At 43.2% G+C, this 23,832-nt stretch overlaps 1 protein-coding gene across 2 annotated transcripts in view; it reads left to right on the top strand.

Moving 5' to 3' along the window:
* Nucleotides 1–23,832, top strand: part of GRIA3 (glutamate ionotropic receptor AMPA type subunit 3) — a 272,830-nt gene that overhangs the window by 45,925 nt on the left and 203,073 nt on the right. The gene's annotated exons all lie outside the window — the stretch shown is intronic.

Here is a 23,832-nt window from a genome sequence, read left to right as displayed (position 1 = left end):
CAGCTCAGGTCTTGATCTGAGGTGCTCAAGCTTTCTCAAGACCAGATGCAAGGTCTCTTGCCACTGTGGAATAGTCCCAGATGGTTTTCAGTGCCCCACTGGACTTTTGGTGCCACTCCCAAGTGGGAGAGGCCAGTGCCCTGCCCTCGGGACACTGGCATTAGCTAATACAAAAACTAATTCATTCCAAGGTGTTAATGATCACCAATACCTCATTTATCCCCTCTGATCCAAATGTAATACTTTTATGTTAATGAACCCACCATGCCCACCTAAAACAACTTGGTAGAAATTGCTGGCACCTGAGTAGGCTGGTAGGGAAGCGATTCAGAGACATATAGGAGCATTTTGGTAGTGCTCAAACCACACTATGTAGGCAACTGTGCTTCAGATCATTCTGGAAATACAACTGGGTACAAATTGTAAAAATAACAAAAATATGGGAAAATTGCCTACTCAACCTATATGTAGGGCCTCCCAGCTGTCACCTTATCTAATTCTGTAGACATTTCGAACACCTACTCTGAACCTGGCACTGTGCGAGCTGCTGTGGATACAAAGCCGGCTGTGACACATCTTGGAGCTCTTAGTTCTTTGGTCCAGCTGGGGTCTCTAACACAACTTCAAGCTGCGTATTTGATTGACAGCAGAAAAAGCCTGGCAGCTGTTTGCTTATAACCACTTAGCATCCGAGAGTTCCCTCCCTCCTTTAAATACTTCTTTGTATTTCAAACACAAAGAAGAGGAAGATCTCCCTGTGAAAGCACCTAATCTTAGAGGTAAAAGCTAAACAAAGAGCAAGTGATCAGAGAAGTGAAGTCTGCAGTGGGCACATTGCTAGTCTTTTCCCAAACAAACCAACACTGTCCCCGCCACACGGCCTTTGAAGAAGAATCCACTAATTAAACCTGTTTTTACCATGACAATTCAAAGCATTTAGCATACTGGAGATCCCTGGAAATAAGAGGCAGCAAACCCTGGGTAGTTTAACTGGGTAATTTTCCCCCACTAATAAGAATCCGAATCCTGACTTTAGTAGAATGGTTAACTATTCAAGCCAGAAAGAACCTTAGAGATCATTGAATCCTCATTTTTTTTTAGGTAAGGAGACTGAGGCCCAAATAGGTCAATACCTCTTTGACCACACATCCAGAAAATAACAAGGCTGGGACCAGAATCCAGAACTCTTGAAGGCTATTTATTCATTCGTCTAGTCAGTCAACTAAATTTCTTGAGCACCTACTGTGAGCCAGGCACTGTGCTAAGTTCGGGGTGGGGGCGGGCTATACAAGTGTCTCTACCTCTGTCCTTATAAAGCTGAGGAAGACAGACATTGAACAAGTGACTCATTGCCTATAAATATGATCCATGCTGTGAGGGATAAGTACCGGATGCTAGGAGAGCGATCTAGGCTTGTAGGGGAAGTTCTAAGAGAACTCTCCCTGAGGAGGTCATGGTTTAGTCTAAGAAACAGAGGATGAGGGCGAGTCCACCAGCAGGGTAAAACTGTCCTTGTGGTTGGGGGAAGAGATGTGTGGAGAGATAACATTCTAGAGAGCATATGGGAAAGTGCAGTCAGCTCAAAGCTATCCCAGCTCCTCTCTCAGAGTCCAGACATCCTGCACTTTTTATAAGGCAGCAGGATCTCCAGTATATTTTATTTCCTCAGAAGCATGGGTGCAGTGGAGAGAAAGGAATTGTAGCCATCTGGACCTATTAAAATAATTATTAAATCACTTCTCTGATTAAACAGTTATTTTTACTTACCAGTGCCATACACCTAGGCAGATAATCACTTTTTCCAGCTTCTGAAAAGGTCACATCCTCATTCTTTGGCAAGGCACCTGAAAATAAAATAAACCTATATTCAAAGAGTAGATTTTAAGTGACACTCACTGAAATCAAGTCCACAGCTTGAAGTAGAAATAAGGAATGGTGGCATTTTCACATATGTATGCATAAAAGGATATACATAGCAATATGTCAGCAGTCAGAGACCAGGCCTTAACCCCTTCCAGCTCTCACTAGAAGTGCCTTGTCCACAAGGGCGAGCAACAAAACTATGCAGCGGGTGCTGCATAGGGGTTTGGCGTCCTGCACCCCAGACGTGGAAGGACAATTCTGATGCTCTCGGAGGTCCCCATTTCTGCCGCATCACTTTGAATGGGCTTAAAATTCTGCCCTCCCCCCACCAATTGCATCTCAGGTGAAAATTAACTTAATATTAACTGTGATCAGTCATATGCAGCATGATAATAATAAAAGCTACCGTTTCGGGCACTCTGTGGTGTAGACGCATTATATCATTTTGATCCTCACTGCAGCCCTTTGACCTGAGCTCCATTCTTGCCATTTTGCAGCTGAGAGAGCTGAGCCTCTGAGAAGCTGAACAATTTGGCCAAGGTCACACAGAAAATCAACCCCCCCCCCAAATAAGAATAGGAGCTACACGAGAGTGGGGATTTGTGTCTGCCTTGCTCACTGATATATTCCCAACATTGAGAACCGTGATTGACACAGAACGAGTGTTCAGTAAATATTTGGTGGAGCTGGAATCTTCTAGATTGTACTCACCCATTGAACACACTGCCTCCAAGGTTGCTATCCCTTTACACCTCATCTATTTCGATCCTTATAATCTCTTATCTGGAAACCACACTGTGCTCTCAACTGCTCATCTTCGCTGCCATTCCCGGGCTCCCTGAGTCTTGTAACTCTTCCTGACATAACACCTAAGCTTAGGTCCACCCCCTTAGTGAAGAGCCTTCCAGATAGCACAGGCCTTGCTTAGCTACCATGAGGGTATTTCAGATAGTCCCAGGCTCACATTCTAACCCTGATATTTGCTACCATGTGATGTTACTTGTTTGGGTCTCAATTTCTTTATCTGTGAAATGGGGAAGCCCTTGGAAAATCACTTGCCTTCTCTGAGCCTCAGTTTCTTGTTTGTCTCCCAGGTTCCTTCTAGCTTTCCAGCCTTCCTGACTAACACACTGGCACTAGATCTCTAGCTGCCCACCCTTAATGGCTTACGTCCCCTTGCTGAAGTCCTATAAATAGGTCTGGTGCCCTGAGAATTTGCTGGACCTTCACTTACTAAAGAACCTGCCTGCATTTACCAAATATGCAGAATTCAGTGATTCTTACCTGTTCTGAAGAGCCATTCCTACTATTTCTGCCTTTATCCCTACTTAAGTCCTTTTATGCTTAAGATCTAGAAATGAAAGAACGAGTAGGATGTCTTCTGCCAGGGAATCTGATGATCAGGGGTTGAAGCCATGAATAGTAAGTATTTGAGGAAAAGTATTAGCTATATAAAGCCGTTAGCTAGTTGATAGGAGCTAAAAGCACTCCTGTGAATAATTCCCACGTACTTACCTTTTGTCATGTTTTCCTCTCCTGCAAGGAAAAGACTACACTAAAATTAGGAAAATAACAGCCCCTGTTTTATGGCCAGAACCATTCCACTCATTTTCTTCCTGCTTCCTTCCATTTGCCTGAGTAACATCACAAGACCCTAGAAAAAGAATGCTGTCCTTGTAGATGAAAATGGTGCTTTTGTCTCAGGCTCTCTTTCTTATGAGCTCTCACCCTCACAGGGGCTTCCACCTGGATGTCGGGGGTCCATCCAGTGATGAAAGTCCAACTGGTTCCCTTACCAGTTCTGGCCTCAGCAGGGCAGGGAATTTCCAGCCACTTCCTTCCAGGGGACTTGAGTCTATGGCTTCCACGAACAGCCACAGTCATCCCCATGACAAGCACCTTCCCGGTCTTCACGCCACTCCCCAAGGCTTCTAGCCTCAAAGGGTTTGTACTTTCTCTCCTGGAATCCAATTCACAAATGTTTCTGACTCTGGACTACCGATAGTATTATTATAACTAGAGTGGCAAAGTGATATGTAGAGGCAATAATGATCTGCAGGATGGGCCAGTTCAGGGGGAGCTTCTTAGAGGAAAGTGCATTCTAAGCAGGCAAGTAGTGCTAACCCAGCTCCCTGAAATTGATTGGGGGACAATCCAATTACAACATGTATCCGATCCTTTCATGCATCATGGCAACATACTGGGATTCAGGAGACCCCTCAGTTCAAGGGAGTGGAATATTCTCAGTGCCTGGCCCACTCCTAATGGGAGCTTAAAACAGAAATAAGGCAATGGCAGGTAAAGAAATCATAACTCTGCATTAAAGGGTAAGGTCTTCATTGACAAACGCGTGATGTCTAAGCAACAATATACCGGGAAATAAGGCAAGAGGATGCAAGTGGCAAAATCTCTTCTAGAGATATATAACTGGATTATAAGCTCAAATAGCAAATATGCATTGAGGGCCAGGATAATTGGTCCTTCATCTTCTCCTTATAAAAGGAAAGGTTTATTTGCCCTTTAAATGGGCCAATAAAATTAGATTGGCATCCTGTGGTGTGTGCTGAATACATAATCAGAAATCTGAAGCAATAAAAAAAAAAAAGAGGGAAAGAGCAAAAAGTAGAAAAATCTAAAATTCTGAACGGTGTAGAAAAACAATGTAGGAAAATAATACATTTCCAAATAGACCTCCTCACTGTGTGGCAGACTCCAGAGCAGTCACTTCTGCTCCTGGAAGCTGGGGGATCACCAGCTCGAGCCACAGTTCCTCAGCAACAGAGGGTGCTTGGCTCTGGGGTGGCCCCAGAGGAAGGGAGGAAGGGATGGGGCAGGGCCAGAAAGTAGGGGACTCTCCACCAAAGAGGGATTCACAAAACTTTGAAAGCAAAAGCAGTACTCAGGGAAATGAATGTTTTGTGGCACTTGAAACATCTTTTAAAGTATACTCCCTATAATCCTCCCAAAGCTGCTCACGTTGAGATCTTCAGAGAAAAAGCACAACAAAAACTTTCTAATACATGAGAATACAGCAATCCAACCTCCAGAAAAAAAGACAGTCGGTGCTTGCTAACTGATGAACGTGAAGCACAGTAAATTAAAAAAAAAAAAAAAAACTCATCTTCCAACTGATTTCTAATTTTGATGGCCAGACACATAAATATTTGTTTAATGAGTGACAGCACATTGATAATACTTTTCTGTATTAGCTGGGCAGATGAAAAAGAAGGGAAATTGTGTTATCATTCAATTATTTTTGTATCAAATATATTCACATGCTCTACTCAGAGAAATTATTAATTATGCACAAAAGAATTTTGACTTAGAAATCTCAGAACACTTTATAGAAAGTCGTTGTGTAGAATGATTCAGGTGGTCAGATAAATGAAGATAAAGATGGGGATGCAGAATGAGTCCCAAAGAATACTTCTTTTAAAATATTTTACAGTTGGAGGTTCTTAGCGAAGGTGGAACTATCTAGAGGTCATCTCTCTGCCTCCAACCAGGAATACATGGAAGCCTTTCTGAATAAATTAAGTGCATCTGCTTTCCAGAGGGAAAGATTCTTCGATTTTTCTAAGGGCTCTTCTTAGTTTTTTCAAGCCTCTTATAGACCAAGAGACCCTTTCACGGCTAAGGGAATGCATATTTTGCTTCCTCTGTGTCTCTCCCAGGCACCCGTCAAAGGACTCTGTACTCAGTGTACCTTCAGACGCCATTGCTGCCTGGCCAACACTTATGTTCAGTGCTCTCGGAGCTGCACCTCCTTCTCAGGGACAGATGAAAACCAACATGGGAAGGAACATTGGCCAAAGCAGGAGCCTCCAGGGCCCCATAAAGACTGATCTCCAACCAGCTTCACCAGAGATTCCCTTTAAAAGGCAAAAGAGGTTGGGGCACCTGGCTGGCTCAGTTGGGTAGAACATGCTCCTCTTGATCTTGGGCTTGTAAGTTTAAGCCCCATATTGGGTATAGAGATGCCTTAAAAGTAAAATCTTAAAACAAATACATAAGAGGCAACTAGACTCCTATTGTGCATAGAAACATAAATCACAAGCAATGAAATAAAGTTAAATACTCATAATTGACTAATTGCTGGTACAGTTGGCGGCTTTTCCCCCCAGGGAAGGCGTCTTCTATATGATTTCTGGAGCATTTAACCAAGTGTAGCTGTAATTATTATTATTCCTATAATAATAGGGTTTCTACAGATCTTCATATTTTTACGTTTTATACTCATTATGGCTAATCCACAAAACATCTCTTTAGGATATATAAATATTGTCCTTGCCATTACGCTGGAGAGGAGTGAGAGCTCAGAAGAAGGTAAAGAGGAGATCGCAGGTTGAGTCAGCAGCAACATAGAGACAGAACTGGAGAATTCTGCTTTTCGGTACCAGTTTATGCCATGGGCTCCTTAAGTACTTACAGTATGAACCAGATTACACCAAACTGGACACACAACTAACGGAACATGGGTTTTGTGTTTCCTGCCATGGGTGAAAGTTCCCATTCACACATACGAGGCAAGCAGGCCACCGCTTGGTTGAGGCATGCTATGGTCAAGTGCCCAAATGGGGGCTTCCATCCAAGTGCTTTGGACACTCGGAGAAGAAATAGGTCTCCTGGGGGATGAAATGTGCGCCAAAAGCTCCATGGAGGAGGGAGCTTCAGGCCAGTTTTGAAAGGTGGGCAAGAACTGGAGTGGTAAAGATTTGGGAAATGGCATTCCAGGATGGGAACACAACATGAAAAATGCTGAGCAGCAGAAATGAGTAAGAAGTGTGTTGAGCACAGAAAGACCAACTAGGTTGGAGCAGAAAGTTGCTACTGGAGAATTATGGGAGACTATTTTGGATCAATCATAAGCCCTAATGATGTTGGCCCATGGGGTAGAAAACAAAGATGCACATTAACTGAGTACTTACCATGCCCAGCTTTGTGCATCATGTTTTTTCTAATATGAATTCCAGGCTGAAGGGTTAGGACTCTGTGACGCAATAGGGGAGCCGAGGGTCCAGTCACTGGGTCCCAATACCTAAAATAAGACAGTGTGTTCAGTTACCTCACTCACGTGTCCTTGGTCAACCTCTGAGGACTTCACTGGGGTATTTCTCTGACTAAATATGTAGCTTCTCTCAGGCAACACCATTGTTATCTGAAAATATGAAGCCTTTAATTTTGCATGGCACTGCACAAAGAGAATTACAGAGGCCTAACTCCTCTTCCTCTTGGAGCAAATGGACAACTCTGACATGGTCAGATGTGTTCATTGGTAGCACGTAGTTACAAGTTGAATACATGACTGAGCAGCAAAGCGCTAGCGGGGGCTACTTATTCTGTCTGCGGCTGAAACTGCATGTGTTTACTTCATTCTAGCTATTTCTAGCTATTTTTAGTCAGATTCTTCCCTGCGGATCAAGTTAGGCACTTTGGGAGACACAGTCTCACTTTCAAACCACTGAAGGACCATCCGCAGGGTCCTTGGAAGACGACTCAGCTGTTCTGTTTTGCTGCAAGAAGTTAAAGTAGGAATCCATTTGAATGATGCTCTGCACCAGTGGTTTCACAGCTTCCAAATGGATTGAGTTCTGAAAGAAGTTGTGTCATCTGGCTGGCATACAGGTGGCCTGGGCACCAGAGCTGTCCACTGGAGCGCATAGGCTGCAGGCTGGAACTGAAGGACTGTATGTATGGTGCTGAACCCAGCCCCCTTGGCGCGCTCAGGTTTTTGTGGGAAGATGCATTCACAGTCCCAGTGTGAAAGCTGAGTAAGGCAAGTTCCCTAATCACTCCCATCTGAGCTAGAGGGAACAGAGAGTCCTCCAGCCCCCAGCCCCAGGCGGCAGCTCAATGGGACTCCAGCTGGATGGGAGGAAGACGAGTCCAGATGGGGGCTGGGAGGATCTAGGGAGGAGGAATGGATTGGGAAAACAGGAGAAGGAATAAGACAGGATTTCTGCAGGAGGTGATAAACAGTGAGGACACAAACGTAGACCAGACCAGTGCTAGGCCCGGGACGGGCCGTGAGGCTACAGTGGTGTATGGTGGTAAAGAGAATACCATTTTATTTAACGACCCACAATACACATGCATATATTTGATAACCAAAAGTTTCACGAAACAATATTTACTCTTACTACACGGATACACATGGCATTTTTCTATTGTATTTTTTTTTTAAAGGCTAGGTCATGACTCACATTGATTTTATAACCCATTAGTGAGCTGTGCCCTGCAATTTACAGAACACTTACTGTAAGGAAAGGGAGGGAGGGTTCATTTTCCTTTATCCTTTCCTTGTTAGTCGTAGACTCTGGTCTGCAACAAGTCAGCAGTGAGGGTGAAACACTGGGGCATGGGATAAGAATGGGGAAGGTGGGTTCCAGGTAAATGAGGAGAGGGAGCAGAGAAAAGTAGGGATGAGGAAAGGTGAGCTGTGGCTGTCCCTGGGCCAGCTCTGAATGCCCTAGGAGGAGGTCATAGGAAAGGGAACTGGAAAGTAGCACTCTATCTACATCCCCACCATCCCGCCTAGTACTTCGTACCGTCCAATAAATGTTGAATGAAAAATACCTGCTGAATTGACACACACAAGTTAGAGGATGTTTGAACAGCCTCGATTGGTTCAAATAGATCTGTGTCTGATCAAAATACAGGGAAGATCAGAACCCATCTTTAGCAAACAACAGTGCTGACGCAGTGTATTGTCACCAACTTTACCCCTCCCCCTCGTTTCTGCCCTCATAACACCCAGCACTGCCTTCACGTGGCGGAAGGGCCCCAGACTGTGGTGCCCCCAAATGGAGAGGCACTGCGGTAGGAGATCATGGACTCAGATCTTTCCTCCCACCACTGGCTCTCAAAATGTACCTGATCTGTGTCCTCTTCCCTCAGTGCCTGGTTCTCAGAGTTCATCTGGCAAACCACTCCATACTGACATGGTCATGAGTGACGCCAACTGAATGTTGCCCTTCCGGGCCACATTTGTCACCTGACAGGGGATATCACCATCCTGGCCAACAGAGGTGGGTGTTTCAAACCTCAGAGTAGTCAGTGGAGAAGACAATTGAAGGCAAGAAGGCTTTCCAGGGGCCCTCAAACCACACTACAAGGCAACTACTTACTCTGCCAACCCATTAGCGTTTCCATGAACCATTAAACAACACCATCCCCAACCCCCCAAAAAAGTGTGAAAGTAGCTAGTACAAGGGCTAGAAGAGAGTAATAAAGAAGTGCTGGTTGACTTAAAATCAAACATATTTAGTTGGGTAGGCGCAGGAGGTAACTTGAATAGGAGTAACGAAGAAGTGCTGGATGACTTAAAATCAAACATATTTAGTTGGGTAAGCACAGGAGGTAACTTGAATAGGACCTACTTAGACCAGCACTCTCTGTGATGATGGAAATGTACCATGTTGCACTTCCCGATGCATGTGACACTCGAAATGCGGACAGTGTCACTGAGAAATTGAATCTTTAATTTTATTTAACTTCAACTAATTTTAATTCAAATAGTCACATGTGGCCAGTGGCTACCAGATCAGACGACCCGGATCTAGGCAATCACTAGACGGAGCAAACGCATTTTGAGGAAGTACCTCTTGTTGGCGCCCTTGTTAAAAAGCTGGATCTTTTTCTAAATAAGCCTCAAGATCTGAAATTCCTCTCTTTTGAGAGATATCCTTATTTATTTTAAGGCAAAGGAGTATGGGAGGACTTTCAGAAGCTGGTTTTGAAGGGTCTTGTTCTCAGATTTGAGCTAGCGTAGCTGTAGTTCCTGATCAAAGTACTTTTAAAATAAAGGGTAGCTGGGGCGCCTGGGTGGCTTAGTCAGTTAAGTGTCTGACTCTTGGTTTCGGCTCAGGTCATGAACTCAGGGCCCCGCGTCGGGTTCCACGCTCAGTGGGGAGTCTGCTTGAGGATTCTCTGTCTCCCTCTGCCTCTGGCCCTCCCCCCTCAAGTAAATAAATAAATCTTAAAAAAAAAAAAATAGAGGGTAGCTGGACCCTGCAATGTCCTCCGAGGGCCATTGACATTTGCCTGAATGTAAGCTCTATGCTCGACAAGCCAAACACCTCTGAATGGACATCTTTGGCACAAAGTTCTGCACAGACCCTGAATGCCTCCCAAACCTAGAATGGGGAATTGCTTTCAGAACTCCAACCAGTTGAATTTGACTTAGAAAAAAAAAATATCTTTAATTTAAACTTGCCTTTTTTTTCCTAAAGGAAAAACGGGTTCTTTGTTCTCCAGGCTGGTAGAACATATTTGAGGGAACTGAGGTTGTATAGATTTTTCAAATAGCAATAGGGTGAAATTTTTGTATAACCACCAATCCTGGATACTGTGAAGATGGCTTTTCAATAGTTGCTTCCCATCAGGATTGCATTTGAGCAATTTTGTAAGGCTGCTTATAGTTTCTTTGAAGTCTACCGGCAAGTGGGGATGCTAAGGACCATGGACTCCAGGAGCTAATCAGATATCAATTATTCCACTTGTAAAATGGGTAGGCCATTTGTTTCCTGACCGCAAAGGGCAATGAATCAGCTTTTTGACCTTAGGTAACGACAGACTGAGTTGGAGGGTAGAAAGGAACAGTTTCCCAGTTCTTCTGGTAGTTCGTTCTTTACCAGAAGGCACTTTTCTGTTTCCTCTCAGCATCCTCTTCTTTTTTCACTTCTTCCCTATAAGACTCAGTGATAAATAATAAAGATACAGGATCAGGGATGATGATACCAGGAAAGAAGAAAATCATTCCAGTTGCTTTTTTTTTTTTCCCTGAAAGGCAGACCTGTGAACATGTCTGAAGAACCAAGGTCAATATTAAGGATCATTTGTATTACCTAAACCAGAAGTGTATTAAAGATACATTTGGAGCAGACCAAAGAACTCTAGCCAGAGTATTTATTACCTAATTGTTGTCATCCTGGAAAGTCTCGGGATGAAAAATGAATTAGCCTACCAAATAATTCTGTCCTTGACCTTGTCCTCTTTAGCACTTTTGTCAATAATTTGGATAATGCTACCCAAAGCAGGCTGGTCAAATTTGTAGATGACAAGTAACTGGGAGTGATAGCTAATAAACTTGTTAACCAAATCCAGATTTAAAAGGCCAGATCAAAATCATGAGGACATTTTAAAAGGGTAAAAGGTACCAAAAAGGCATTTAGCTACAAAAAAAAAAAAAAATACACACACACACACATTCATATATATATATATATATATATATATATATATATATATATATATATATATATATATATATATAAATACATACTCAACAGCACATATCCAAGGTTGGGAGAACCTGGCTCAGCAGAAGTCTTTAACAAGATACCTGGGATATAAATTCAAGACCACAAAGTATGAGTATACCCCAATTCGATAGTAGAAAGGTAAAAAAAAAAAAAAATCAATGCCATCCTAGGCAGCACTGATAGATATATAAGATGTCTAGTTCAAAATGGGAGTCTCCTGCCTTCTGGGTGGGTTCAACCTCACTTACAGTGCAGTGCTCAGTCCTGGACACCAAATTCTTAAGAGTGACATTTAACAAACTGAAACACGTCAAGGGGAAGCTGGCCAGAGTTGAAAGCCTGGGATCTATGACATACATCTGATGTGCTAGTGGTGATTAGCCTGAAGAAGAGAAGGCACAGACAGGTAGAATGTATATCTTCAGATGGTTTCAATCTGCCATTAGAAGAGGGAACAGACATTTTCTGTGAGCTTCAGGGAAAAAAGAAGGAACCACAGGTGGTGAAATTTACAGAGGCAGATTTGCGCTCACTGTAATAAAGACGTTTCTAATCATTAGAGCTGCCCCAAAGTAGAATGAACTGCTTTGGGAAGCGGTGAGCTCGCCATCATCCAAAAGTGTTCAAGAGGAGATGGAATGCCTACCTGTAAGTCAAATTACAGAGGAGATTGTGGCACTGTTAAGAAGCTGGAGGGGGTGACCCAGGCCATTACACTCAATAAAAAGCATAGGATGCTAAGGAATTCAAACACAGTGGGAAATAAAAGTATATCTTCCCAACTGACAATGGGCCTAAACATTTTATTATGTTTATATGGTTCTGTTTTGCATTGTGAAGTCTTTCAAGCATACGCGAGACAAGTCAACCATTAATTAACTTTTAAGAATAATTTTTGTTTAGGGACTCGGCTCACCCTCCTCCCCTGCACAGGCTGCAAAATTAAAGAAAATGGCTTTCAAATGCTATATGGTACAATATCAAACTTGAAGCTCTTACCGGTCTATGACAAATCTTAGGGCTGATTCGAAGGCATCGTAAGAGTTCATCAGTTTCCTGCCCAGCTTTAGAAATTGTTTCATTGTCTGACTGGATCACTGGATCAGTTAGTTTTTCCATTAAGAATTGTGCTAAATCCCATGTAAAATGAGTTGCAAGTCAAGACAGGCCCCTGACTACTTTAGATGTTTGGTAGAGATATGCGGGTGAATGCCAGAGACTGAGGCTGGGAAGAATGAGGATTCTGTTGAGTTCTTTGTTGTTGGGATAATGATTACTGAGAGTCAAGAACCAACTACTTCCTCACTGACACTCAGATAGCAGCTTTTATAATTTTTCAAAGGAGAGTCTCAACTATTATTTCCATTTATTCTCAGCACATGCCTTTGATGTGGGCAGGGCAGTTGTTAGTTCTGCTGGCTTACAAATGACAGGCCTGAAGCCTAGTGAGGTAACTGACCCAAGGTCACACAGCAAGTTAGTGCCTGAACCATATAAAAACCCGTCTCAGTGCAGAAGCACTGAGGAATAATTTTAAAAAATGATATTAGGGGTGCGCCTGCGTGGCGCAGTCAGTTGAGTAGCCAACTCTTGATTTGGGCTCCGGGTCATGCTACCGAGCACTGCTTTGGGATCTGCGCTCAGCGGGGAGTCTGCTTAAGACTCTCTCTCCCTCTTCCTCTACCCCTCCTCCGCATGTGCTCTCTCTCTAAAATAAATAAATAAATCTTTAAAAATAATAACAACATTAGTAGCAGATACCACTTTATCAATTGAGCAGAGTCTTATATGAGAGTCCTGAGCACTTTGAACATACTCATTTAACAGGCACAACAATGTTATGGGGCAGAATCATTATCCCAATTGTTACAGGTATAGTAGTGAGGTTTGGAGAGTTTAAGTAACTAGTTCAAGGCTGTTCAACCATTAATTTGAACTCAGAAATAAACTCCAAATCACTCCACCTTCACTGCCACAACTCAAATCCAACTACTGTTCCCTCTCACCGAGACTACAGAAATAACATTCCAAATGTTCTCCCTGCTTTCACGGATGACCCCTTACTTAAATCCACTGTCAATATAGCAGCCAGATAAATCTTTCTAAAATATAAATCAACTCATGGAACACCCATGATCCTTCCAAGATTTCCTCTCATGGTCCTTAGAATGAAATCTAAATTCCTTCCCAGGGTCCTCAAAGGTCTTCCACGGTTGGGTCCCTGCCTCCTACCAGACTCACCCTGTACCCTCCTCTTCACTGGGCATACTGCGGCCAGGCTAATCTTCTTTCAGTGCCTGCAGGGCATCCAGTGTTGCCCTCCCTCAGAGCCTTAGCAAGTGCTATTCTCTCGGCATCGGATGGTCTTCTACTATCTGAGGTGTCAGCTCAAATGTCAAGTCCTCAGCTAATGTTTCCCTGACCTAAAGTCACCTTGGCACATAGTCTCATAGCACCCTAATACCTTCCCTTCTTAGTACTTAGACCATGATAAACACACACTGGTATAATTATCTTATTAATATTTGCTGCCAATACTAAACCATAAGTGCCGTGAGGACAAAGAGCCTGTTTTGCTCACTACTGTATCCCAGCACCTAGACCATGTTTGTCACACAGTAGGAACTCAAAACTTTATTTGGTGAATGAGTAATTAATGAACAAGCAGAAAAATTTAAAACTCCTGAGCTCCAATGCTTAATCATATTGTGTTGCTATAGAAGGGCCTAAAAAGCACGCCTTTATCCCAACCCACCTCAACGTCTCTCCTGCCATTTCTGATGCTGCTATGGAAGGGTGGATTGCACTTAACAGTTGCAAAACGAATTTTCCAAAATACATGTGTTCATATGTTAATGCCTGCATTTGCAAGCCGTTATATTCAAGTAGGATCAAATGTTGATAATGAATGTTTTCTTTGCCAGCGTTTAGATACATGCCATGTAATTGCAAAAATAACTAGTTAGACTGTCGGAAGGCAGTGTACTCCTGAGAGCTGAACAAAATGTTCAAGGGAATTAACCCAAAGATGGTAATTAAACCATGGAATCATCAGCTGGAGAATGGGGCTGACACCTTATTCTGACTCTGGTACCTTATAAGCACCCACTGTGGTTACTAGAACCCAAGACCAAAGGGTATTTGGTTGGGAGGAGGAGGCTGATCTGTATGAACCGAGGGAAGGTATGAGTTGGCTACTATCCCACACCTACCCCACCATCTCCATCTTTTATCTAGCTCGCCCGCTCCTACATCCCCAAGTTAAACACAAATAGCCAGTTTAAGAGCAAGACCAGGGAGGTATCTGCTTGTATGGTAGGCTTTGAAGAGCCCAAAATATCCACCCTTCCTGACTTTCTACCACTAAAATAACTCCTTTGGGATGTTCTAGATGTGTATGCATTTTCATTAGTCTAAGGCCTTATTCTCTGTGGAGAGTAAGTCATAAGCTAACCCTGTGGTTCTCATATGGGGGAGGCAGGGAGGGAGGAAGGAACAGGTAGTGATGGTGCCCCCCCAGGGGGTATTTGATGATGTTTTGAGGCATTTGGAGTTTCACAACTGGAGAGCAACGGCAGTGCTATGGCCCTCTAATATTAGAGTAGCGTCCAGGGCTGCTAAACATCCTACAATATACAGGACAGTCTATCACAATAAAGAATTATCCAACCCCAAATATCAATAGTACCCGCCGAGGTTGAGATACCCTGAACTGACTCGTGAAGATTCATTTATTAGTCCATTAACAACTCATACACAGGGCAGATTCTTGCCAAAATGGGAGTTGGGATGGGTATATTTTGATTGGACAGTTGGGAGAGAAAGAAGGAAGAGTGATGTGATAGCAGTGCCAGAGATGGATTGTGGAAAAGACTGGAAGCAGGTGACCAGTTATAACACTACTCTCATAGTCTGAGAGAGAAGGAATGAGAACCTGAACTAAAGATAAACAGGAAATAGATCCCCCACATGCTGTAGAGGTGGAATGGACAGAACATCACCAGAGAATGGCACATGGATGAGGTTGAGAGAGAAAAGCCAAAGATGGCCCTGAAGACTCCAGCTTGGGTAACTGGAAGAAGAGCAATGCATTAGGAGAAACAGGGACAAGAGAAGCAGATCCATGGGGTTGGGGGGGGTGGTAAGAGGAGAGAGATAATATGCCCAGTATGAGAATATGAAGGCCTAATAATATGAAGTCCTCCAGGTGAGGTTGTTCTATGAGCAGTCAGAAATGTGGATCTGGAGCCCAGGAATGTGTCTGAAGCTAGAGGTATCTACTTGGAAGCCATCCACATGGAGAGGGTGAGCTAAGACCCCTGCTTGGCACATAGTAGGAACTCTATAAATATTTGTTGAATGAAAAAAAAATATCATTTGGAGTAAGAAGAAAAGAGGGCCAAGGACAGAATCTTTGGACACATCTTCATCGAGGGGGTGGAGCAAGAGGAAAGTGAGCAGGAACAATAAAGGAGGTAGAGCCAGCAGAGTCTGGTGCTCTTGAAACAGAAGAGAGTTTCAAGAGGATAGATTTGGCCAACAAAATCAAATGCTGCTCAGCAGTCAAGTCGAATGAGGTCTGTGAATAAAGTTGGGTTTGACAGTGAGCAGGTCATCATCAAACTTGAGAGAGCAGGTTCAGCAGAATGATGGGAGCAGAAACTAGGCTGCAGATGCAGAGGGCTGCAAGGTCCTCATCACCCCATCATGAGTGACGACGGTAAAGAAGGAGTTAGGAAGATCGTTTATGGATGCGGCAGGGATCAGGGGGGAGGTGAGGTCTTTTAGCAAATTTTTAGCCTGACAGGAAGAAGGCAGCATAGAGAGACTAAATGCACAAACTTGAATAGCTAATAGCCATTATGTATCTCCTGAGTACCTCAGTTGTATTTTTGAGCTTCCTGTAAAAAAAGTTGAGGTCATGCAGAATTGGAGTTCAGTGTATCATTTAACACTCAAGAACCCCAACAGGTAGAGTTAGGTTCAATTTAAGGAAGAGCTCCATAGTCATCAGAGCTACCCTGCAAGGGAAGGGCTACTTATGAGTGGTGAGCCCCCTTGTCACTAGAGATATTCAGGGCACAGTAACACGACCTCACGGCAGGTGGTTCCTGTCCTGAATCAGAAATTGGACTAGATAGTTTCCAAACTTTTGGACTTCTCATATCAGTAATATTTTAAGGGGGGGGAGGGTGAGTGGAATATAGGTTGATCTAGAGTCTCTGGCTTGTAACTTTTGCTCTGTTAAGTGTATTAATTTTCTACTTACTGCTGTAACAAATGACCACAAATTTCGTGGCTTAAAATAGCACACGTTTATTATCTTCCAGTTCTGTAGGTCAGCAGTCTGGTAGGGGGTCTCACCAGACTGCAGTCAGCAGGGCTGCATTCCTGTCTGGAGGCTCGAAGGGAGAATGCGTTTTCTTGCCTTTCCCAACTTCTAGACTCTGCCCACATTCCTTAGCTCACAGTCCCCTCCAACTTCAAAGCTAGCAATGGCTGGTCAAGTCTTTCTCATATAACATCACTCTGATATTGACTCTTTTTTTTCCCCCTGTTCTTCTACATTTAAGGACCCTCGTGATTATCTTGAGTCACCCAGATAATCCGGGATAATCTCACTATTTTAAGGTCAGCTGATTAACAAGCTTAATTCCATCTGTAGCCTTAATTCCCCTTCACCATGTAACCTAATTCATAGATTTGGAGGATTAAGACATGGACATCTTTTGGGAGGACATTATTCAGTCTATCACACAGACCAAATATATATGTACATATGTATGCACACACACATGCACAAACACACACACCATTTCTCATTAACATGATCATCATCATTTCAGAAGAGAAAGGACTACATACAGGAATGGAAAACAGAAATGATACAAAGAAAAGGACTGTCTTTCCTAAAAAAGGACAGTTGTCAACCTTACTCTAACCACCGCCCCCCCCCACCCACACACACAAACGCGTGTGAACGTATTTCACCAGACTGGAAACTCACCATGGACCAACACTACAGCTTTAGAAAGCACTACTAGGGGCGCCTGCGTGGCTCAGTCAGTTAAGCGTCTGCCTTCGGCTCAGGTCATGATCCCGGGGTCCTGGGATCAAGCCCCACATGGGGCTCCAGGCTCAGCAGGGAATCTGCTTCTCCCTCTCCCTCTGCCCCTTCCCCTGCTCATTCTCTCTCTCTCTCAAATAAATAAAACCTTAAAAAAAAAAAAAGCACAACTTTATGATCTCTTAAGGTCCCTCGCAGCTCTAAATTTCTTTGTTCCCCTGGAATTCATGGTACTATGGTATTACCTGGAGAACTTTCTTGTGATATATCTCTATCGGTTCCTTCAGAGCTATATTTTTCTTCTTCCTGCTTGCTTCAAATGTGATCATTAAGTCAGCAAGAGACTTCAGTTTCCTTTTTTCCCCCTGATTCAGAAGGCTATGAAAAGTGTTCTGTAAATGATATGCAATATTGCTATTCTGATCTTTGGGGTAATCAAGTTGTTTGACATTTTTGTAATGATGCCTTTTGGAATATGGGTGGTGTAATTAGCTGCTACATTGTACATTAACAATACCTGTCCCGACCCTATAGACTTGGGGACTATAAATAAAAGCGTGACAGCTGGCTCCAGCGTTGCTTGTCACTCACCATTGAAGGGAACACAGCCGGGAGCTACACTAGAGTCCCCAGGAATCCAGGATGTAGTCAGAAACAGCATCTTCAACAAGAATTTGGTGTTTTGCTAGTAGGAAGAGATGGAGACAGGCACCATTAGGAAGCAGACAACCAAGATATTTCCTACTGGGAAGGCACAGGGGTGCCAAGGAGAGACAGCATTTTAGCAGCACAAAGGCATTATATAGGGAGGGAAAGAGTCAGAGGACAACAGTGCATTCTCAAGCCAGATTAGCAGGGTTTCTTTATTAAACCATTACTCCCTAGGAATTAGAATAGGAAAGAACACTGAAGAAATATATAGGGCAAGGGAAAGAGAAGAAAAGCTATGCTTACCTGGGTACTCAGTGTGACGTTGCAGGCAGTGGTTTCTGTGGGGAGGCTAACCTGATGGGGTTAACAGGACAAAGTATGCTAGAAAGAGCTGGAAAGAGGAAAGAAACAGAGAAAGAACTATTTGGTTCCCAAGTTATATGTTAGGCACTGTAAATATTTTTCATGTACCATTTCATTTGTTCCTTACCTCATGACAGTAACCCAAACCAACACTTACAACTGAGACATCATTTTTACTTGTCTCATCCATTATGGTCTTTCGCCCTCACTAGTATGTAAGTTCCAAGAGGACAGGAACTTTTTTTTTTTCACTCTCCTGTGTCTCCCAATACCTATAACAATGCCTGGCACATAATAGATGCTCAGTAAATATTTGTTGCATGAATAAATAGCTAGCATTAATTGAGTATCTATTTTGTGCCAGGCACTGTTATAGATGGCTTCGCATGACTAAACTCATTTTAACTTTCACAGCCAATGCTGAGACAAGAACTATTATTATCCCAATTTCACAGATGAAGAAACTGGGTTGGAGGCCCAGAGACATTAAGTCACATGTCCAATAAGGGATCGCCTGAGTATTTCAAACTATACAGTCTAACTGCAGGACCTGCCTGTGTAATCACTATCCTATACTGAGGCTCAGAGAGGTTAAGTAACTTGCACAAAGCCATGCAGTTTAAGACTGGCAGGGCTGTGGGCGCCTGGGTGGCTCAGTTGGTTAAGCAACTGCCTTCGGCTCAGGTCATGATCCTGGAGTCCCGGGATCGAGTCCCGCATCGGGCTCCCTGCTTGGTGGGGAGTCTGCTTCTCCCTCTGACCCCCTCTCATGCTCTCTCTCTATCTCATTCTCTCTCTCAAATAAATAAATAAAATCTTTAAAAAAAAAAAAAAAGAAAGAAAGAAAGACTGGCAGGGCTGTGATTGAAACCAAGGTCTGCCAGAAACTGCTGCCCTTTCTTCTTCTGTACTTTGCTGCTGCTTCCAAAGATCATCGCCAAGATAATGATTTCTTCCATTATCATTTTACCAAGGGCTCATCTTCTGAGATAAACAAGTGGGTGTGGTTCATTAAGGACTCAGATAAAGGTAACAGACATCACCCAAGAGAATCCTGAGTCCCAAAGATCACCAACCTGCCACCTGATCTCACTGTTGGTATTTGGGGCTGGAGGGAGGTGACAGCAGTGGCCGGCAGATCAATCATGGGAAACTCCTGGTGGAGCCATCTATGCTGAGAGCTAGGCATTGAGGGCAAGTCACTTTCATGCCAGGCAAATCCTGACCCATGCTGCCCTACATAGCTCCAGAGTAGGGATGGTGTAGAGATGCTGATACAGCTTTTCTAAGAAACTAGTTCATAATTCATTGCGTGACCTTGTGCAAGACACTTCCTCTCTTTGTGTCACAGTTTCTTTATGATAGGGAGGCACCAGTGGAACTCTGTTGAATCAGAAGAGCTTTACTTTATCCCTTTTATATATTGGAGTTTTCCACATAAAATTTCATTTGGAGAAATGATTCCACATGAAAAACTATGCTTAAAAAAAAATCACTGAATAAAATAGTCTTTAGTTCCTTCTAGCTCAAACCTTCTCGGAGTCTAAAGACATGAACACTGTCCTTTGGGTCAGCACAGCGTTCCATTCTGCCTTACTTTCTACAGCCAGGAATGGGCCCAGGGATCTGCTGTGAGAGGCCTTTCACAGGTCCCCTGTGCCCCGGCTTCTCTCAGAGGTGGTTAACCCTGTCTTCCCTATTGGACCCTCTTTTCCTTTGTTATTAAGTTTTTTATTTTAGTTCCAATATAGTTAACATGCAGTGTTACATTAGTTTCAGGGGTACAATACAGTGATTTAATAATTCGATACATTACTCAGTGTTCATCATGTTACGTGTACTCTTTAATCCCCACCATTGGGCTTTCTACTTACGTTACTTATATATGTTGAGATAGAGCAAAGGTAACTCTGCACAACTGTATGTGCAGAGCAGCTGCACCTCTGTTTTATATGAAGGGAATAGAACATTTACTGATTTTCTCTTAACATTCTTTTTGTTGATGTTCACCACCATGTGTCTGCCTGTTGGACCACAGTAGCCTAGTAGGGTTCTCTGAGGATTACTGCTGATCTGTAATACTTCTAAATCCTTTTAAATGAGCCACAACTGGCTTCCCTCACACCTGCTCACTCACACATTTGTATAAGGTCTTCCTTTGCGTCATTCTGTTTACCATGATATGTAGGCTGAAGGACTTCACCGGGCGTTCCTTCCTGGAGTCTGGTTTTCACATATGTAGTATGATTCCCTTTTTATAAAGGTTTAAAACAAAAATAACAAGGGGCGCCTGGGTGGCTCAGTCATTGAGCGTCTGCCTTCGGCTCAGGTCATGATCCCAGGGCCCTGGGATTGAGCCCCACATCGGGCTCCCTGCTCCGCGGGAAGCCTGCTTCTCCCTCTCCCACTCCCCCCTGCTTGTGGTCCCTCTCTCGCTGTGTCTCTCTCTGTCAAATAAATAAATAAAATCTTTAAAAAAATATATCACTTAGGGTGTGTGTGTGTGTGTGTGTGTGTGTGTGTGTGTGTGTGTGTGTGTTTTAAAAGACCAAGGTAATGATAAACACAAAATTCAGGAGAGTAGTTATGGAGGGAGGGCCAGGAGGATGTCCAAACAGGGGGATAGAAAAGAGGGGGAAGACGAAGGTAAAAATAAGTTCTCAGTAATGTTATAGTTTTTGGGTTGGGTGATGGTTTTATGGGTGTTCACTACCAGTGTTCATAAATAAATAAATGTCATAAAAGTCCATATCTGATCTAGTAATGATTAATTCTGTTCCCCTGAGTTTCAAAAACAATGATTCTAAGAGCAAGGATGCAACATTTTTTTATTAACAAAATCTCACTTCCATAGCATATTTTTATTTTGTTTCCTTCCAATGTCAAGGGCTTTTTAAAATTCTAAGTGGATCACAGCTGTAAGTTTGCCTCTCTTCAAGTTAATTTCCCCCTCAATTATTGTCCATAATTTAGTCAGATTGGGGTTTTCCTCATTGGAAATATGTTGCATTTCCCCACAAGACTATTTTTGTCTGGGATTCATGGATCCTCATCTTGGGCCTTGCATGCCAGTTGATATGGGTCCAAGAATTACCAGCTACCTCCTGAATAATGTTCACTGAAGGGCCATGATTGCTTGTTGCCAGAAAAAATACATGATCCTTAAATCTGAATTTCAGGTCAACAACAAATAATTCTTGGGGACACCTGGGTGGCTCAGTCAGTTAAGTGTCTGCCTTTGGCTCGGATCCTGATCCCAGGGTCCTGGGATCGAGTCCCGAATCGGGCTCCTTGCTCAGCGGGGTACCTGCTTCTCCCTCTACTTGACTCTCTCTCTCTCTCTGACAAATAAGTAAAATCTTAAAAAAAAAAAAATAATAATTATTTAGTATATGTATGAACTTGAGGCATACAGAATCTCTATTTTACTTGCTAAATCTTGCCCTATCTCATTTGGGCCAGTAACTACTCTTTAATGTCATTACTGGATTTGCGTCCCTGGGAGTATGAGTTTTAGAGTTAGACTGACTCCAGTTCAAATCCTGGCTCCTCCACTCAAGACACCGAACATTTTTGTCTCAGAATTCTCATCTATTAAATAGAAATATTAGCAATACACCATGAGGTTGTTGGGAATATTGGATATTTGTGTAGTACTTAGCATAGTGCCTGGTACATACTAAGCACTCAATGGCTAGTATCATTATTATTGTCAGTTTTATATAGAACATTATGCGCACCAGCTAAGATCTGACCTGGTACTGCAAAACTCTCCACTTACAGGATTAATTTGGGAACCGACCTTCCTTAGCATCTTCCTTGGTGATAACCAAGGTAAAGTGGCATCCTGCTTCTTCTTTTTTGCTTCTGAATACTTCTTTTGGCCCCCTGTCATGAAGTGCCCCAGATTCATTTCTCTAATTGGTTTTCTCCTTTTAATATAAAGACCTTTTTTATGCCTGTGTTTGGGGGTCACTTAGAATTCCTCAAGTTGGAGGCTATGGCCTTCCCTGATGGAGATGCCTGCATGACCTTTGAAATGCTACCCTTAAGCCAATGACTAATGAGTTTGGCTAACAAAGGAGAACAGCCCTGATCAATAACAGGTTTAAATAGAATGCAGGGAAAGCGAGATCCCACAGATACTGAGAACTCTCTGTTTCTCACAATCGGGTCAAGAAATGAATTAAATTGGTTTTCCACTTGTCATCCTCCTACTTTCAACACCTTCCTTCTTTTTGGTGCCCAATGCCTTCACTGTTTCTCCTCTCAGGAAAGACTCCAGACCCTTTACATTCTCTTCTCTGACTCACCCTTCTGTCTCAAAACTTACCTGTTTACACACGCTCCCTGGTGTCTAATTGGACATAGGACATATTAATTCATTTTTATTTTGAGAGAGAGAGAGAGAGAGGAGGGGGAAGGAGAGGCTGAGGGAGAGGGAGAGAGAGAATCTTAAGCAGGCTCCACACCCAGCGCAGAGCCTGCCACGGGACTTGATCTCATGACCCTGAGATCATGACCTGAGCCACAATCAAGAGTCAGATGCTTAACCACTGAGCCACCCAGGTGTCCCAGATGTATTAATTCATCTTAATATGCTAACAGCTCTAAAAGATTCTATTTAATCCCCCTCCCAAACCACAGAGTTTTTTTCAAGACCCTAAACCTGAAGAAGGAGGCCTAATAGTGGCTTCCTAGCAGATAAGGGAGACCATGCAGGATTCCTTAAATCACATCACATCATCAGCTGCCTGTTCTGTCCGCTGCGCATGACTGGAAGGGAGCAGTAGAGCAGATAATCTAAAGGTCATTCCCACTTGGTTTGGGAATGCACCGCACGGTGTTGTTGTAGCTGATTTGCTTTGGTAATTATGTTCTTCTTAAGCTAATATTGAAATTGGTTCACATTTTTTAAGCTCATCTGGGCCAGAAGAGGGAAAATGTGGTGGTATGGCCCACTTTGAAATGAAGGACATAAAAGTTCTATGTGTGAGCTGATCTAGAAGGAAAATGCAAAAGGAGCAAAATAGAACTTTGCCAGTTACACCTACCCCATGTGACTCCCTGGACACTGAAAGGCCAGTCTTTCCAATGGCCTGCCCAGAATCTGAAATCTTCATTAATAGCCTCCATTAAGGGTCTTAATCATGACACAGCTATTGTTAAAGCAGTATGTGACCTGAGAGGAGTAACACGTTTCCTAGCAGACACGTTAGCAATTTGTCTAAGTCATCAGTCCTTATTGTCATCTAGTGGAAAAAGCACTGAAGGGGTGGGACACAAGATAGTTGTACCTTGATGGGGGCATGCGTACACGAAGAGACTGCTGGGAAGCTATGATGGAAGTACAAGAACACCAAATGCCTTGTGCGTGAGCTGGGAGGGTTGCAGAAAGAGGGTAAGGCAATCTTCACCTCTTTCCTTCGCACATTTTCTTAGTTTCTTGCTCATGGTAGACATAGAAAACATGCAACTCTATCAAATAAATTCTTCCCTTCCTTACACTTCTCTTCCTGAGCAACTTTCAAGGGCTTTCAAGGGCTTCTAGAGATTTCAGAGATCTTGGTTTTCCTTTGAGGCATGTCCTTTAGAGCCAAAGCCTAACTATCCATGTCTTTCCAA

This window comes from Eumetopias jubatus, unplaced genomic scaffold (assembly GCF_037043125.1).
Source record: "Eumetopias jubatus isolate StellerSeaLion01/CBP00866 unplaced genomic scaffold, mEumJub1_p1.0 scaffold_11, whole genome shotgun sequence".
Taxonomy (NCBI): domain Eukaryota; kingdom Metazoa; phylum Chordata; class Mammalia; order Carnivora; family Otariidae; genus Eumetopias; species Eumetopias jubatus.
Note: the sequence above shows the minus strand (reverse complement) of the source record. Positions and strands in the feature narration are given on the sequence as shown.